An 18385-nucleotide genomic window follows, 5' to 3' on the forward strand; every position below is an offset into this window, starting at 1 on the left:
TATCCCCACAGCCCCATGCATTTACCCTTACTAGTCCCCCTGACACTAAGGTGCAATTTAGCATGGCCAATCCACCTAACCCACGCTCCTTATTTTATACAAGTCAGTAACTATTGCTGATTGACTAAACTTTGCTCGAAATTTAACTATGTAGACAGATATTCTGGATGGTGTTCACATAAGGGAACCTCAGGCAAGTTAATATAGTCATTGCTGATGAATATCCATAATTTAGTCAGCTAGCCATTTCTCATTGCTAAGAAACTATTACGTTCTCTCAAAATGCTTGCATTTAAATCTGGCCTAAACCAAGATCACAGCTACGGTGACAGAATTAGAGAGAAGGTAGTTGTCATGCAAAGAAGAATGTAGAGTGCAAACTTTTCCAGGCATTATAGTTTTAAAAAATTCATTCCTAGAGCATTGCTATCAATAGCCAACATCTATTATGATGTTGAGATGTCAGTGGCATCCAAAAACTAATGGTGTTTGCTTCCAAATAAACCTGTTGGACTTCAACCCGGTGTTGTGTTACAACATTTATTATCCAGCCCTAATTACCTTTGAGAAGATTCTTGAACCATCACCATCTCTGTGATGAGCTGCTGCTCTTTGAACTGAAATGAGAGATTTCTGCACTCAGAGGCTTGTGGATCTTTGGAATTCTCTAAACCAGAGAGCTGTGACTAGTCAATTGATAGGAATGTTTAAGACTGAGTGATGAGGCTTTTTTTAACACTGAGGGATTCGAGGGAGAAGCGATGACATGAGAAAGAGGAGGTGAGGGCGAAATCTTTGTGGTGATCTTGTTAAGTTGCAAAGCTGAGTCAATGAATTGTGAGGCTGACTCCTGTGCATGTTCCTTGCGTATGGTAGGGAGTCCAGATTTTTCACCCAGCAATGATGAAATTGCTGTAATGTATCCAAGTCAGCATGCTGTGCAGCTGAAGAGGGGAACTGAGGATGTTCCCATTCACTTCTTGCTCCTGTCTTTCTAAGTAGTGGAGGGAGTGGATATTTACGATGTTGGATGTGATGCCAATCAATGGATTGCTTTGTCCTAGATAGCATTGAGTTTATTTAGTTGTTGCAACATGGTGGCACAATGGTTCGCACTGCTGCCTCACAGCGCCAGGGACCCAGGTTCTATTCTGGCCTTGGGTGACTGTGTGGAATATTTATTGCGCCGCCCCCCCCCCCCCCCCCCCCCCCTGGTGTCTGTGTGGATTTCCTCTGGCTTCCTCCCATAGTCCAAAGATGTGCAGGTTAGGTTGATTGACCATGCTAAATTGCACCTTGGTGTAATAAGATGTACAGGTGAGGTGGACTAGCCATGGTAAGTATGGACTATTATGGGGATAAAACGAGAAAGGAGGCCTGGGTGAGATGGTCTGTCAGAGAGTCGGCCCAGACTTAATGGATCGAATGGCCTTTTCTGCACAGTAAGGATTCTATGATTCTAAATTCTGAGATTTTGGTGCATGATACTGAATGTGCCAGGATCAGTTTAAGATCCAATGTTTAGGCAGAAAGTGACTCATGCCATGAATCTGCCTGGGAATATTGATGTCCTTTGGCCTGTCAAGATTGGTATTCTGGGAGGATGGGATCCAATAAGTTGAAGATCCTTCATCTAAACTGAACTGAGATATTTATTGTAAAAAAAATCTAAATTCTGCTCATATTGGACTGTTAACTGTTGTAGAATTTAAACACCCTGTATGGTCTGTGGTTTCCTGCTCGGGAAACACAGCCTGCGCCATGTTCCAAATTGCCATGACTCTTTCAGTAGGCAATTGGATGAGGCCGAATGTTTACTCCCCTTGTTTGGGGCTAAGAGTTAGGGTCAGTTCAGTCTGTAATGCAGACTAGTAATTGCTGCTGAAAGCAAGTGAAGAGTTTGTGCTTACAATTGAACTGTAGATGAAAAAACAGCTGGAGTTTCATAAATGTTGCATTTTGATGACATGACGAGGGAGGCGATGGCCTAGGGCAGGCTCGAAGGGCTAGATGGCCTACTCCTGCTCCTATTTCTTATGTTCTTATGTTCTAGTGGTATTATCACTAGACTATTAATCCAGAAACTCAGCCAATGTTCTGGGCACCTGTGTTTGAATCCTGCCAGGCAGATGGTGAAATTTGAATTCAAGAAAAATATCTGGAATTAAGAATCTGCTAATGACCATGAAACCATTGTTGATTGTTGGAAAAACCCATCTGGTTCATTAATGCCCTCTGGGGAAGGAAACCTACTGTCCTTACATAGTCTAGCCTACATGTGACTCCAGAGCTCCCACAGCAATGTGGTTGACTCTCAACTACAGTCGGGCAACTAGGAATGGGCAATAAATACTAGCCAGCCGGAGACACCCATGACCCATAAACAAGTAAAAAAAACTCTAATTGTGGGACTTGTTTATCTGCTTTTAGATGAGTGTGCGTTTTTAAAAATGGGATAGAATTTAAAATGATTTAAAAGCTGGAGAATTCTATCAGGATAAATACCAAACAATTGAAAAGAAAGGTTTTGATTGGTGTTTAAGCTTTATCCATCATTTGGAATGCAGGAAGAGCCATCACTTTTATTGAGGTTGCACCAAGTGGGTTAATGTAACATGACTTGTTTCAGTAACTGGGCTGGAAAGGGAAAAGGGAGGGAATTCAGTAAAGTGAAAGGACGAGAGACTGGACTGGGATAAGAAATGACCGGATTGCGATCGAACAGAAAAAAGTACAATTCAGCTGGGGACAAAAAAATACTAAATTGGGTAAAACAGACCTCAAGACAATATTTTTTTCAGTCAGAAACTTGTTTATCATGCTTTTTCATCACTTGCCTTCTGTTAATGACCATTTCTCGAGGTGTTTATCTTAATCTCAATATTTGCTTTGCTTTTGGCCGCAGGATTTAGATCTTCCCTCTGCACAAATGAAAATAGCCATGCTCCATCGCATTCCACACTTTTTTGCTTCATTGGGAACATGCAATTTCACTTTCACCCTTGATAAAAGTCCTTTAATCAGTGTGCCAACAAAATGCTGGCTTCTAAACAGAAAAGCGAATTGTACGTAATGCTATGGGTCAGCCATGGGTATCCCAGTTCCCATAACCCAGTGAGTATGTAGTCTTAATTGGATGTGATCTGCTTGTGCTGTGGATAAAAGAGAACTAGTAGATGTATTGTTCTCAGATTTCAAGAAGGCATTTGATAAGGTGCCACATTATTGTGGAAAATAGAAGCTCATACAGTGTAGTAGCAATGCACTGGTATGGATTGAAGATTGGCTGGCTGACAGGAAGCAGAGTTGGCGTAAATGGGTCGTTTTCTGGTTGGCAGGATGGGGTGCCACAGGGATCAGTGCTTGGGGCCTCAACTTTTTACAATTTATGTAACTGACTTGGATGAAGGGACTGAAAGTTTGGTTGCTAAATTTGTTGACAGCACAAAGGTAGGTAGGAAAATGAATCGTGAAGGGGATGCAAGGAGACTACAAAGGGACATAGGTTAAGAGAGGAAGCAGAACTCTGACAAATGGAGAACAATACGCGTAAATGTGAAGTCATCTATTTTGTTACTTAAATGGTGAGAGATTGCAGAGCCCTGAGGTGCAGAGGAATCTGGATGCCCAAGTGCATGAATCACAAAAGGCTTGCATTACAGGTTCTGCAAGTCATTAGGAAAGCTAATATAATGTTATCACTTATTGTGAGGGTAACTGATTACAGAAGTAGAGAGTTTATGCTTCATTTGCACAGGACATTGATAAGACCACATCTAGAGAATCGTGTAGTGTCGGTCTTTTTTAAGGAAAGATGTACGTGCATTAGAAGCAATTCAGAGAAAGTTTTACAAGGCTAATACCAAGAATGGGTGAGTTGCTTTATGAAGAAAGGTTGGAGAAGTTAGGTTTGTATCTACTAAAGTTTAGAAGGTGGGTTGATCAAAACCTTTAAGATCCTTGGGGGAATTGCTAGGGTTGATGTGGAAAGGATGTTTCCTCATGTCGGAGAATTTAAAAGTAGGCATCACTCATTAAAAATGAGACGTTGCTCATTTAAGATGAGGAGAATTTTTTTTCTGAGGGTCATGAGTCTCAGGAACTCTTCCTTAAAAGGCAATGGACACAGAATCTTTGAATATTTTAAGGGCAGAGCTAGATAGAGCTTGATTAATAAGGGGTGAAAGACTATCGGGGATGGGCAGGAATGTGGGATAGAAGTTACAATCGGATTAACCATGATCTTACTGAATGGCAGAATAGGTTTGAGGGACCGAATGGCCTACTGCTGTTCCTGATTTGTATGTTGGCCGATGTCCAACAAATCTGGAATAACTTCATGAAAGCAAACAGACCACAACAACATGTTTCTCCTGGTCCTGTTGTAGTTACTCCTATCAGGAGATCTGCTGTCATGATATGTCATGCTCATCCATCTTACGCCATCCTCATGCATCACACCACTCCGTGATGCTCGTCGTTCAGCTTGCCCTTGATCTACCCCTCCTTTCTGCTGCCCAATTCCCCTTTGTCTTCGAGGAAAAATCTCTGTAACTCTTCAACTTTTATCATACGCCCAACGCACTAACAATTTCTTTTTGGGATGTCATTCTTTTAGAGTTCTTTTTGCTCCTGCAATTTCAAGCACCTCTTTGTTTGTCTGCCAATCTGTGTATGGAACTTAAGCATGGGTCTTAGCATCCTCATTTCAAAGGCACATAATTACAAAGAAAATGCAAGGTGTGGGTTATCAATGAGCAACAGTGAGCTGGCAAATGAAATTCGGAAGTCACACCAAAATAGTAATGAGTAGTCTGCTAGAAACATTGCTAAGTCATGGGTTAGACTGTGCTCAGAGCTTGATGTTCTGCTTTGATGATTACAGCACAAATTCAATGTGCAAGGATTAGAAAGTAGAAAAGAGTAATGAGATTGATCTCAAATATGGAAGAGAATATTGGAAAGAAAGCAATTACAGAATAGGATTAATGAAACCAAACACGATACAAACCGATGTAGATAAGGTAAACATAGATTACTGCATTAAGTATGCAAACAAAGTAGGAGCAGAGGAAATAAATGGATATTCGTGAAATAACAATTTGAAATAGATATTGGAAAAAGTTGCTTACCTAAGCAGTGATTAATATTGGGAATAACGTCCCAGTGTATAGGTAGAAGTATTCAGAATCTCAAGACATCGCAAATGATTTTCCAGCAAATGAAATACTTTTGAAACGTAGCCCCTGGTGTGGTGCAGACAGTTGACAGTTTTGACGGGAGAATTAATGGAATGGAAGAATGTGTGCTGGTGAGTCAATTGACCTTTTCTAAGTTCCAAGTCTGCAGTCAGCTTTATATTACGTGGGAGGCAATTTTCCCAGGCAAGGGGAGAAGAGCTTGGGTCCATGCAGGGAATTGAATCCCCTTAGAAATGATGTTAGACAGGGTCCCTGACATCGTCCCGCCGTGTTATGAATTGAAGGTGAATGAAGATCCAATTTGTGAAATCTTTCTTGACAATGGGAGAACATGATTTCTCAACATGTGATTGCTGTCATTTGGGGAGAAGAGCTTTTTCTGTGTTGTGTACAACTTGCCGTGATGTGCTGTGAGCAATGTAGCAACAGTTAAAGTGTAAATGCAGCTGGAATCCAAACTTAGACCTGATCTGACACCAGAGTGAGAATACCTACAGTCTCAATCCTTCCTTTCAGAGTCACTTGGAGTTTGGCCCCATACTTGCACTCTACAGGATGGGTTTTAACTATTTCCAATAAGACAATGGACAACCCACCACCCAACTTTTCTGACCAAGGAAAGGCCAGATCCCTTCTGATGTTCACCCCCCTCAACATGCTTCCCATTCTAGCTTGCCAGATTTGGTCTGATATTTAAAGTTTATTTATTCGTGTCAAGTACGCTTACGTGAACACTGCAATGAAGTTACTGTGTAAATCCCCGAGTCGCTACATTCCAGCGCCTGTTCGGGTACACCAAGGGAGCATTTAGCATGGCCAATGTGCCTAACCAGCATGTCTTTCGGACTGTGTGAGGAAATCGGAGCACCCGGAGGAAACCCAGGCAGGCAAAGAGAGAACGTGCAGATTCCACACAGTGACCCAAGCCGGGGATTAAACTGGGGTTGTGGCACTGTGAGGCAGCAGTGCTAACTACTGTGCCATCGTGCCGCCTGTGATATGTAACCTCCAGGCAGCGAGGTAAGTCCTGGGGTGCTGTGGGAAGTGCAGGAGAAGTCGTGAAGGCAGTATGATGCTGGGGTCAACAATGGCCTAGGTTATTTTTTCTAGGGGCCTGTCGTGTACAAATAATTTCAAACTTAGCTTTCAGGAACCCCTTAAACTGTATCATTAGTAAAACTGTTTGGAGAGTGCATGGCACATGCTCTGACCACTTCTGCCCCAAAATACCATGCATTCCATAGGACCCCTATTCCATATTAAAGAAGATCTCCAGCATAGAATGGGTCACCTGTTTGATGTCCCAAAATAGGCCAATGAAACTGGAGGCCAGAACGTCAGTGTTAATGGGGCAGTAAATTTCTCCATGTTATGAGGCACCCACCTGCTTAGCTTGGGGTGTTTGTGTCGCCAACTCCATACTGACGAGGTGTGAATGTACCACTAATCCTTAAAGTTCATATTTGTAGATTTAAGTGTAGACTGTCCTGTGCAACATTATAAACAGCAGAACCTTTATTTTGATCACAGTATTTAGAAGGGAAAATCATTAAGCTAAAAGCAAAATACTGTGGATGCTGGAATCTGAAACAAAAACAGAAAAAGCTGGAAAATCTCAGCAGGTCTGCTAGCATCTGTGGAGAGAGAACAGAGCCAACATTTTAAGTCTGGATGACCCTAGGTCAGAGCTTCCTGTCATTGAAAGAAGGGAACATGTTCAAGGGTAAATTTATTTGTGTATCAGATTCTCTCCATTGAGTTCTATTTATGTCAGACTTTCTGCTGTTCATGGAGTCTGCCTGAAAGGTGTCAGCTTGTGTCCACGTGTCAGTGAGAAATCGAGGAGAAGGAGATGTATCTCAGGAAGTCTGCATGTTTTGTTCTGCCATTTAACTTTAGAATAATTGGAATAATGGCTTGACAAAACAGATTGAAACTGTGGGGGGGGGACCCGATTCTGATAAGGAGATGGATGGTTAAATACTATAGATTCCACAATTTAAACTGCTGCAATGTAGCGTTGCAGTAGAAATGAATCATAGAATCGCTACAGTGCATAAGGAGGCCATTCAGCCTATTGAGTCTGCACTGACCACAATCCCACCCAGGCCCTATTCCTGTCACCCCACACATTTACCCTGCTAATCCCCCTGACACTGGGATCAATTTATTATGGCCAATGCATCTAACCCGCATATCTTTGGATCGTGGGAGGAAACCAGAGCACCTGGAGGAAATCCATGCAGACATGGGGAGAACGTGCAAACTCCACGCAGACAGTAACCCAAGGTTGGAATTAAACTGGAGTCCTTGGCGTGGTGAGACAGCCACTGTGCCACTAATAAATGAGTCATTAGGGTTTTCATTTGGTCAGGCTTACTTTTCGACCATGCCTTCATGAGATTGTGTGCTGGGATTGACGTGACAGTATCCGTAGAGTTTCCATCTCCAGTGTGTCGAGTTGTATGGTTGCAGTCTGCTCATTGTGCCTCAGAAAGGATGGGAAGAAGTGAAAATAGAAAATCAGTCTTCTGGGTGAATGAAGAGAAAGAAACAAGAGAAGTCCAATGTCAGGAATCTGGCTGTCTTAAGGAGTCAGGGTGCACTTTCAAGAAATGTGTGAAATCTGAACCCTGTAAATATCTTCACTATTTCGGCAGGGCTTAGAGTTCTCACTTCTCAAATAACACTGGGGAAACGGTGTGGCCTTGCAAACATCAATGCCTCAACGTCAATGCCACCAATGCCTCATCAACATCAATGTATAAGAGTACCTGTGTTTTCTCAGGAGTTTCATTCGCAGCAGATGAAAGGAAAATTTCTTCTGCTCGAACGTAAATAGCTGCTGATTCATCTCAGCTGTCAGAAGGTTAGAACAGCATCCACCTCCACTTGGCGTTTTGCTTCTTTAATTATAGTTTTATACCGTGTGGCTCAATTCATATTTGGGTCCTCGTGATGCAGGCTTCTGAAGCTGCAAGTTTCCTTCTCTATGTTTCACTGAGTCTAGATTGAGTTCAGATTCAATTGCCATGGAGGATGTTATTAAACATTTATGATTGGACTTAATTGCATGAATTATTGTGACAGTCTTAATAAACATCAATTTATGATCCATAATAAACTAAAATTCTGCCTGTAACTCTGTCTTGATTTTCTGTCACATCATTTCCACCGTATTGCAGCCGTCATGCTTTTCTGTAAGACTAAATTATTTCTGTTGGTTTTATTTGCCTCTGCTTCAGTCCTCCAGGTTTGGTCTCCAAGGTGACCAGTGTTGACTCTTAAATTTGAGACTATCAGGTGGCAGGCAGTGTGTGATCCAGTCTCAGAGAGACATGGAAACTAGAAGCAGGAGTAGGCCATTCGACCCTTCAGCCTGCTCCACTACTCATGTTAATAATGGCTGATATTCAAATTCAATACCCTGATGCCCCCTTCCCTGGTATATCCCTTGATCCCTTTAGCCCCATGTTTCTAACTTCTTCCTGAAATCACATGCTGTTTTGGCTTTAGCTACTTCCTGTGGTCATGAATTCCACACTTTCATCAATTTCTGGGTGAAGAATTTTCTGCTCACGATTTTAAAAGGCTATGCTCAAAGGTTATGACCCCTAGTTCTGGACTCCCTGACCATTGAGAACATTCTTTTTGAATCTACCCTGTCTGATCCTGTTTGAATCTTTTAAGTTTCAGTCAGGTATGGGCTGTACTTCGCACACTCCCCTCCTCCCTCCAGCTGGTATGTTCGAAGCGGGCTTGCTTGTAAAATGCCTTCCTGACCTGTTGCCTATTTGGCAGTGAAGGTGGAAGGGTCAGGCAGTCTGAGCAGCCCTTGGGTCTTTCAGTGAGGGTCCTTTCTGTTTCCAGTGCCATCCTTTGCTGGTACCCACATTGCTGCCAGCTCCCATGGCCCTCATCGGTTATCATTTGTTGCTGCTACTTCTCTAAGTCTCAGTTCCCCCCCCTCAGTGCTGCATATGTGGTTGAATCTTCACCTTCTTCTGTGCCTCCCTCCACAGGCCTCCAAGCTTAGATACACCTGCCTTGCTCCCGCCCTACTGAGTGTGCCTGAGTCCACTCTGTCAACCTCTGACATCCCCCGACCTTTGGCAGGCAAGTGCAAAAGACTGTGTGGGTTACAGTTCAGTTGGTAGCAGGCAAAGAAAGAGATGGTGATCTAGAAGAGGGAACTAAGCAAAGAACAATTGGTCTCCCCCAGCACAGAGTTGACAAGTTTCTTGAGCACTGCCCTCCCACTCCCCAAACACTGGGATTTCCACCATTTCCTACTGAGATTTAGCTTCTCTGTCGTGCCAGAACACACGAGCCTCCTCGGTGCTGCCAGACAAAGGGATTCTCTGAGCATGATATACAGCCTCCCCACACTTGCTGCTGCCAAGTTGTACGAGCCCACCTCAATGATGCACAAGCCTCAGGGATCTTCGAGTGAGGTCGCCCCCAAATCCTGACACCCCAGTTTTAATGGAAAACAGATTTCTGCTCTACCATGTGTGAGCCCACAGCTGTCTCTTCGTCCAGCCACAGAACCACAGACATGTCACACATTTAGTGCTTTTAACACAGTGAAAATAACCTGAGGCATTTCACTGGAGCATTTTCAGACAAGATTTGACACAGAGGTATGCCGGAATATATTAGAACAGTTTGGTCAAAGGGTAGGTTTCAAAGACTGTCATGAATGCTGTAAGATTACAACAGCACTCTATAACACTGCCAAATTCCACAATGATTTCTTATTGCTGCATTGTAGGAAGGAGAAAAGGCAAGAGGATCAAATCAGCATAAAACTGGCCTTTAAATGTTGAAGAGGCCACAATCTTGAGAAAGGCATGTTATTTCAGGAGTATTTGGGAGAGTTGCACTATTTTGCTGCTGGGACAATAAGTGATCAGTTCAGCTAAAACAGGGATTCTTTAAATTGGTTTTCAACAAGTGGGGCAATTAAAAAAAAAAGTTTTGCTTTATTATTTTTGTTTTTGCCATTTCTGTCACCAGGGCATTTTTCTTGTTGCAAAAGTAAAGCTTAGTAAGTGATCCTTTGGGAGGCACAGTGGTTAGCACTGCTATCTCACGGTTCCAGGCACCCGGGTTCAATTCTGGCCTTGGATGACTGTCTGTGTGAAGTTTGCACATTTTCCCTGTGTCTGCGTGGGTTTCCTCCGGGTGCTCCGGTTTCCTTCCGCAGTCCAAAGATGTTAAGTTAATTGGCCATGCTAAATTGCCCCTTAGTTTCAGGGAGATTAGCAGGGTAAATATGTGGGGTTAAGGGGATAGGATCTGGGTGGGATTGTTGTTGGTTCAGATTGGATGAGCCGATTGTCTCCTTCTGCACTGTAGGGATTCTGATTCACATTGCTGGTCTGATCATAAGACTGTGGAGGAATTGTTTTATTCCCTGAATAAAGAACAAAGAACAGTACAACACAGGAACAGGCCCTTCAGCCCACTAGGTCTGTGCCAACACAGATCCCTCTCTAATCTAATATTGCCGCTACATGGTCTATATCTCTCTATTCCCTGCCTTTTCATGTATCTATCCAGATGCCTCTTGAACATTGTTATAGAATTTGTTTCCATCACCACCTCCAGCAACACGTTCCAGGCATTCACTGCTCTCTGTGTGAAAAACGTCCTCCTTACATGTCTTTTAAACTTGCCCCCCCTCACTTTCAACTTATACTCCCATGTAATTGACCTTTGATTCTGGGGAAGAGATTCTGACTATCCTCTCTATCCAAGCCTGTCATAATCGTGTAAACCTCTATCGGGTCTCCCCTCATCTTCCAACATTGCAATGAAAATAATTCAAGTTTGTTCAACCTTTCTTCATAGTCCATATCCTCAAAAGCAGTGAACATCCTGGTAAGTCTATTTATTCCCCATTTGCTTCCCTTTCCTGCTTTCTCAAAATTTTACTTCTCTCCCATGCATCCCCTCCCCCCCCCCACATCCTCATCTGTCACAGCTTACCCCCTGATTTCAGCTTCTTGCTGTATGACCATTCACAGCCCTTCCCCTTTGTTTCTGTGGCCATGACTCATCTTTCATTCCCTCACCTGCAGTATAAATATCTTCCACTTTCTGTGCCTTTCAGCTTTGCCAAAGGGTCATCCGGACTCAAACAGTCAGTTCTTTTCTCCCCTTATAGGAAGTGCCAGACCTACTGAGCTTTTCCAGCATTTTCTCTTTTGGTTTCAGATTCCAGCATCCACAGTAATTTGCTTTTATCCTGGTAAATCTCTTATGCACCCTTTCCAATGCATCAGCATCCTTCTGGTGGTGTGGTGACCAGAATTGTACACAATACTCCAAATGCACCCTAACCAAAGTCTTGTACAGCTGCAACATGATTTTCCAATTCCTATACTCTACGCCTTGAATGATGAAGGTCAGCATGCCGTGTACCTTCTTGACCACCTGAGTTGTCACCTTTAGCGAGCTGAATCTGCACGCCCAGATCACTCTGTATGCTAATATTTTTAAGGGCTTTACCATTTACCATATACTTTCCTTCTGCAGCAGACCTTCCAAATTGCCTCACATTTGCTTGGATTAAATTCTATCTGCCATCTTTTGACTCAGGTCTCCGGCTGATTTATATCCCTATGAATAGGGATTCAATGGTCTCTATGAATGGTCAATCCTGGAGTTACACAGGCAGCAATCCCAATGTTTGTACCAGATTCATGCCTCCTGTGCACAAGATCTAACACTGAATCCCTCCAGTGTTAGTGAGATCAGTGGGATGGCAACTCTGATTGGCACAGTGGCATGTGCAACTGTGCCAATTGGGCTGCTTGTTAGGTGCCCACCTTGCCTATGTCAGCAGATAATTTGCCAGCGGCTCCTCCCTGATTTTGGAGCTAGCTCCTCAAGCAAAGGACTGATTTTTTTTTCCCTAAAGCCACCGTGCCCACATTTGACAAGGATGACCTGCCTCAGTCTATGTATTGGTCAGCATTGAGGCGGCTTAGGAGACCTCTTGTCCTAGCCCATCATTTATTGTGTAAGGAACAGGTAGAACCTGTCTCCATCTCCACACATTCCATCCCCACTCTTTTACCAGGGAACACTCAAAAAGGCTGATGTAACTGTGTCTCCCACATTTTTTTGGGGAGGGGGAGGTGGGGCTAGATGGGTGGGGGGAGGTGTTGTTGGTGGCGGCAGTAGGATCTGACCATCTTTTGAAGTTACTTTAGGAGATCAACCCCTCACCTGTAGGATTGTTGTATTCCATTGGGATGCACTTAGTGAATATATCAAATGCTATGGTCCTGCCCAGTGACAGCAGGGATGTCCAACCTTCAATCTCCATTCTGTAGGATAGCTGATGTAACTCAGCTTGGGTCACTGCTCCTGATTGCTGCTGTGGTTATCGGCCTCAGTATGTTTGATTCCCAGATGAGGACTAGATTAGGGGTTGATTACAACTCTCTCCCTTCGTCCTCTTCCTCTGGTTGAATAGGTGGCACGTTGGCACACCAGTTAGCACTGTTGCCTCACAGTGAGGAGTCTCACAACACCAGGTTAAAGTCCAACAGGTTTATTTGGTAGCACAAGCCAGTAGCTTTCAGAGCGCTGCTCCTACATCCGGTGAGACTCACCTGATGAAGGAGCAGCGCTCTGAAAGCTAGACTTTAACCACGTGTTGTGAGACTTCTTACTGTGTTTACCGCAGTCCAACACTGGCATCTCCACATCATGGCCTCATGGTACCAGAGACCTGGGTTCAATTCCAGCCTTGGGTGGAGTTTTCAGGTTCTCCCCGTGTTTGCATGGGTTTTGTCTGGTTGCTCCAGTTTCTTCACACAGTCTGAAGATACGCAGGTTAGGTTGACTGGCCATAGAAAATTGCCCCTCAGTGTTGGGGGACTAGTAGAGTAGATATGTGGAGTTACAGGGATCTCTATAGGGATAGATTGTGGTCGATTCATTCTTGGTAGGCCAAATGGCCTCTTTCTGCATTGTAGGGATTCTATGAATAACTTGCCAGTACTCACTACTAATTGCAGTTGAAGTAGCCACTACCTGTTTAAGACATTTGGAGCTGCTATTGGACAGACTGACTGGGTTGCCATGTGGCAGTTACAGTCTTCAGCAGGGGATGGGGGTCAGGGGAGAAAACATTAGAGTTGAAATGCAACATTGATGTATATTATTCTAAAGTATTAGCATTAGGCATTATGTTGGCACTGGAGTAATTGCATGGATTACAACTGGCACCATTTTCTCCCAGAGAAGCTGCTTTAAGGTGCGCTAATCACTTCAGAATCGGGTCCCCTGGGATGGTTGTACTGAATAATTAACTTGCACAGTAATTGGATGCTCATTCAGATCTAAACTATTGTTATTCCTCTGACAAGTTAGCAAATAGCTTCAAATGGAACAGAGAAGGAACATGGAAATTGGGCCAAATAGTTATCCCTTGAGTGAGCCAGCACGGGCATGATAAGGCAAACAGCCTTAGCTTGTGCTGTTAGATTCTATCAGTGAATCATAGAACCCCTACAGTGCAGAAAGAGGTCATTCGGCCCATCAAGCCTGCACTGACAACAATCTGACCCCGGTCCTATCCCCATATATATCTCCATGTATTTACCCCACTAATTTCCCTGGCCCTAATGGGCAATGTAGCATGGTCACTGCACCTAATATGCACATCCTTGGATTGTGGGAGGAAACCCATGCAGACAGTGACCAAAGGCTGGAATTGAACCCGGGTCCCTGGCGTTGAGAGGCAGCAGTGCTAACCACTGCCACCCTGAGAAGGTTCTCAGGGTTGCGCTCCCTCTGAAACTCGATTCCATCACAGTTCCAATAGAGATACAAACGCAGAACAGGAGCAGCTCCCAGGAAATTCAGGCCCTTAAATAATATGAAGAGTTGTCCATTCCAGAGTCTCCAGAGCAGAGGTCTAGGCTGACATTCCGTGGGAGTGTTGCACTATCACGGACTGTTCGTTAGCCTGAGATCCCACCCACACACTCTGGATTTAAAAGATTCTGTGGCATTATTTTGAAGATTAGCTGACAAGTTATCCCTGGTATCCTGCTCCACTTATCCCTCAATCGACATCATAAAAAAAGCAGATTATTTGGCCGTTATCACTTGCTATTTGTAGGAGCTTGCTGTGTACAGATTGAATATATCTATGAGTCTACTTCAATGGCAGTATGGTGGCACAGTGGTTAGCACTGCTGCCTCACAGTTCCAGTGACCCAAACTCAATTCCAGCCTCAGGTCACTATCTGTGTGGAATTTGCACATTCCCTGTCTGCGCGGGTTTCGTCTGGATGCTCCGGTTTCCTCTGTCACTCCAAAGATGTGCAGATTAGGCTGATTGGCCATTCTAAATTGACCCTAGTATCAGGGGGATTAACAGGGTAGATGTGTGGGGTTGTGGGCCTGAGTGGGCTTGTGGTCGATGCAGACTTGATGGGCTGAATGGCCTCCTGCACTGTAGGGATTCTATGACTGTACTAATACTTTGGTTGTAAAGTACTTTAGGATGTCCAGTTGCTATGGAAAGAAAGTCTTTCTTTCTTTCTTTAGCAGCAGAGACTGAGGCAGGAGAGAGAAATCAGAAATGGAGAGAACCAAAGCAACTCAGAAATAGACACGGCAAACCAAATTAACAATAAGGAGAAAGTGAATCAGAGAGAAGAGTGAGAGAAGCAGATTACAGGAACAAGAAAGAAACAACAAAGCCAGTAATGAGAGGTAAATAGGAAAATAGAAGAGGGAGAACACAAAGCAGGAGAGAGAGGGAGCAACAACCAGAAAGATCGGTGCCGTATGATCGGCAAGACTGCATAAACATGACGAGAGAGTGTGATCACGAACCAGATAGTGGCAGAAGGTGGGTAACATGAGAAGGCAACCTAGAGGGGGAAGGGAAAAAATGGAGTGAGAAACAGATGCAGCCAGAAACAGGTGAGGATGAGAAAGTAAAGTGATGGAAGAACAATGCAGTGCAAAGGGGGAAAGAGAAAGAAAGCAAAGAAGAAGTGGAGGCAGAAATAGAAAAAGACACAGGAGAAGAGTTCAAGATGCGGGGAGATACCAAAAGTGAGAAAAACACTGGGAAAGTTAAGAGAATTATAAAAAAGAGTAGTTGAAAATATTTTCAATATATTGCACTCAATACTGGTTGGATCCTGGCATGCAATTGCATAGGCACAAAAATGCGCTTGGCCGCCAATCCTTCCAACATTTTCTTCAATAATCTCACACACCTTCACTCCTCCCAAAGCCTGCTGCACTGTTCCACTGCAACCACACTCCTGGACCATCACAAAGGTTAAAGAAAATTACAGCACAGGAATAGACCCTCTGGCCCTCCAAATCTGCACCGAACATGCTGCCTGACTGAACTAAAACTCCCTATCCTTCCGGGAACATATCCTTCTATTCCCGTCCTATTCACGTATTTGTCCAGACACCCCTTAAAAGACACTATTGTATCTGCTTCCACTACCACCCCCGGCAGCAAGTTCCAGGCACCCCCTCTGCTCCCCCCATCAGCTTTATAAATGATGGCATCACTGCAGCACTTTGTAAAGTCAGGTTACTCTTCATCGCCATGAGAGCTACTGTTGTAGATCAGGCAAGAAAAAAACGCAAAAAAATTGGAAATGAGAGCTTTAAACTTGAGTTTTCTGACCTCACCCGTAGCTGAGATTTTCCAGTACCGCTGCTGTGAATGGAGTTTTGGGTGAGCACCAAATTCTCCATTCTTGCTGGTAGTGGTACAAAGTCAGGGAATTTGGCTTTAGTCTCAGTAATGATGACCATGAAACCATTGTTGCATGTTGTAAAATTAATCTGGTTCACTCATGCCCTTTAGGGAGGGAAATCTGCTGCCCTCACCTAGCCTGGCCGACATGTGACTCCAAGTCCACAACAAGGTGCTTAGACAGAAAATGCTGGAAAATCTCAGCAAGTCCAACAGCCTCTGTGGAGAGAGAACAGAGCTAACGTTTCAAGTCTGATCCTTTGCCAGAGCTAACTCGAAACATTGGCTCTGTTCTCCCCACACATGCTGTCAGACCTGCTGAGATTTTCCAGCATTTCCTGTTTTTGTTTCAGATTCCAGCATCTGCAGTATTTTGCCTTTTGCTTGACCCTTAACTGCCCTCAAGGCAATTAACAACGGGCAACAAATGCTGACCTTGCCAGCGATCCCAAAATCCCATGAAAGAATAAAAAAAAACACCTGATGCAAATAAAGACTGCTCAGGAAAACATTACTTGTTCAAAGATTACGAACTTTTTCAAAAAGTAAATAACAGTTTCCTGCATAAATCACAACAGGTTTGCATCCATTTTGAATAAAGTGGCTTGCTGCTCAGATATTCTCGACATAATTTGGTGACTGAATTCCTTCTGATTGCTAAATGATGTCAAATGAATATAATTAAAGCTGACTTGCAGAATTTATTCATTAAATTCATTGCAGTATAGAATCTACTTTGCGATTTTCAATATGCTGTTTTTTTTAGAAGAAACCTAACACTTACCTAAATAAGGCACCAGTGTTCATTGCAAAAAAGTAACGTATGAAACAGTAATTGATTCAGAAGTCACACTGGCTGCTCACGTTGCCACTCGGTCTTTGCCGCACAGCTGAGGTCGGTCCTCATCTCGTCCAAATGAAGCACATACTCCATGGGGGTACCTCTTAATTGGAGCTGTAGATCCATGGAAATTGCACCTAATTGGAATAACAAATCATCCCAGACTGTGGGGAAATCGAAAAGATTCTTCCTTTCAGTTGGCAGCGGTAGAAATATTAATAGTTTAAAATAAATCAAAATTAATTGAGTTATTGCAGTTAGGGAATTTTTATGGTGGTTTCTCTGGAGGGTGCTGCTAATACTTACAACCTGGTAAATACTGCGCAGTTGCATTCATGTTTGTTGTGAAGAATTGGGAGCCAGACCGTCAGTGGACATGGATTTGGCAAAAGAGTACCCCTAAATTGTTAGCATTTATTACAGATAATGGTACACCAAAAAAAAAGTTAAAATGAAAATGCTGTGTAAAGTTGATAATGACTGCGGTTTTCCAAAAATCTGACTAAATTTCATGTGGACCGGCCTGCGATTGAACCAAACTTTTGGGAGTGGTGAATTCCGTATCGATTCTGGGAGGGACAGGACTTAACCTCACCTTTTGCCCTGCTGCAAAGTGGTTGGTGCTTTGGAAGGGCACTTGATCTAGCAGTGCACAGGGAGACCCTCTCCCTCACCCAATGACATCGGGGCCCCCCGCCCCATCAACAACACATTTTCACCCCTCCTCCCCAACATGGATCACTGGTGTCGGGGCTTTGGGCCGTCCCAATGAGTCCCCCATCATGAACCCCCCTACATACCTCCCCCTTCATGACCCCTGGCATGGCCCCAACCCCTTTGGCACTGCCCTGCCAGGTGGTCACTGTCAGGGTGCCAGATCATCACAGCCAGGTGAGCACTGCCCAACCATGTCTCCAACCACCCTGGGGTTTCAATGGCCACCCAACCCTCCGGTATGGCCAGACGATTAGTGATTTCCTGCCAGGGGCTCACCTGAGGGTTGGAGCTGAGAGAATCCAGCGTCAAATGGACAGAGCATACTTAAATACTAGTTTAAATATGCTAATAGGCCTCACAATCTGGTTGCGCCTGTAGAAAGGAACTGGGATGTTTGCAAACTGTTTGATGGCAGGCATTAACCTGTTTTAGATCCACATGCAATGTTATGGGGTCTGCATGATGTATGCCATGTGCTGTGAGGCCGAAAAATCGCCCCCAGTGTCTCTGTCTCGTGGCACGTTTGTGATGGAGAAAGAATATAATCTGTGTTTCACAGAGATCCACTGGATGAATATATACATGTCACTCATAAATTGTTATGGTAAATGTACCTAAACCCAAAGTAATCCAGGCAGATGGGTCTGGCTAGATTCCCCTGCAGTATAGGAATGAAATGTTTCAGAAAAACCTGCTTCTCAATTTTATGATTCTCAAGCAATACTCTGGTGTATAAAATTAATGAGCTTTGGGAAAGATTAAAATATAGAGCAACAACAAAAAAAAATGCAGTGAGGGCAAAGTGAATCTGCAAAAAATCAGCATCATCCATTTGGAGGAAGGTACAAGCAAAGGACTACTTGGAAA

General features: G+C 43.7%; 1 protein-coding gene across 7 annotated transcripts in view; it reads left to right on the forward strand.

Moving 5' to 3' along the window:
- Positions 1 to 18385, forward strand: part of LOC145355386 (voltage-dependent calcium channel subunit alpha-2/delta-1-like) — a 627920-nt gene that overhangs the window by 544281 nt on the left and 65254 nt on the right. The window lies entirely within an intron of this gene.

Source organism: Carcharhinus amblyrhynchos, chromosome 19 (genome assembly GCF_965287045.1).
Source record: "Carcharhinus amblyrhynchos chromosome 19, sCarAmb.v2.hapA, whole genome shotgun sequence".
Lineage (NCBI taxonomy): Eukaryota > Metazoa > Chordata > Chondrichthyes > Carcharhiniformes > Carcharhinidae > Carcharhinus > Carcharhinus amblyrhynchos.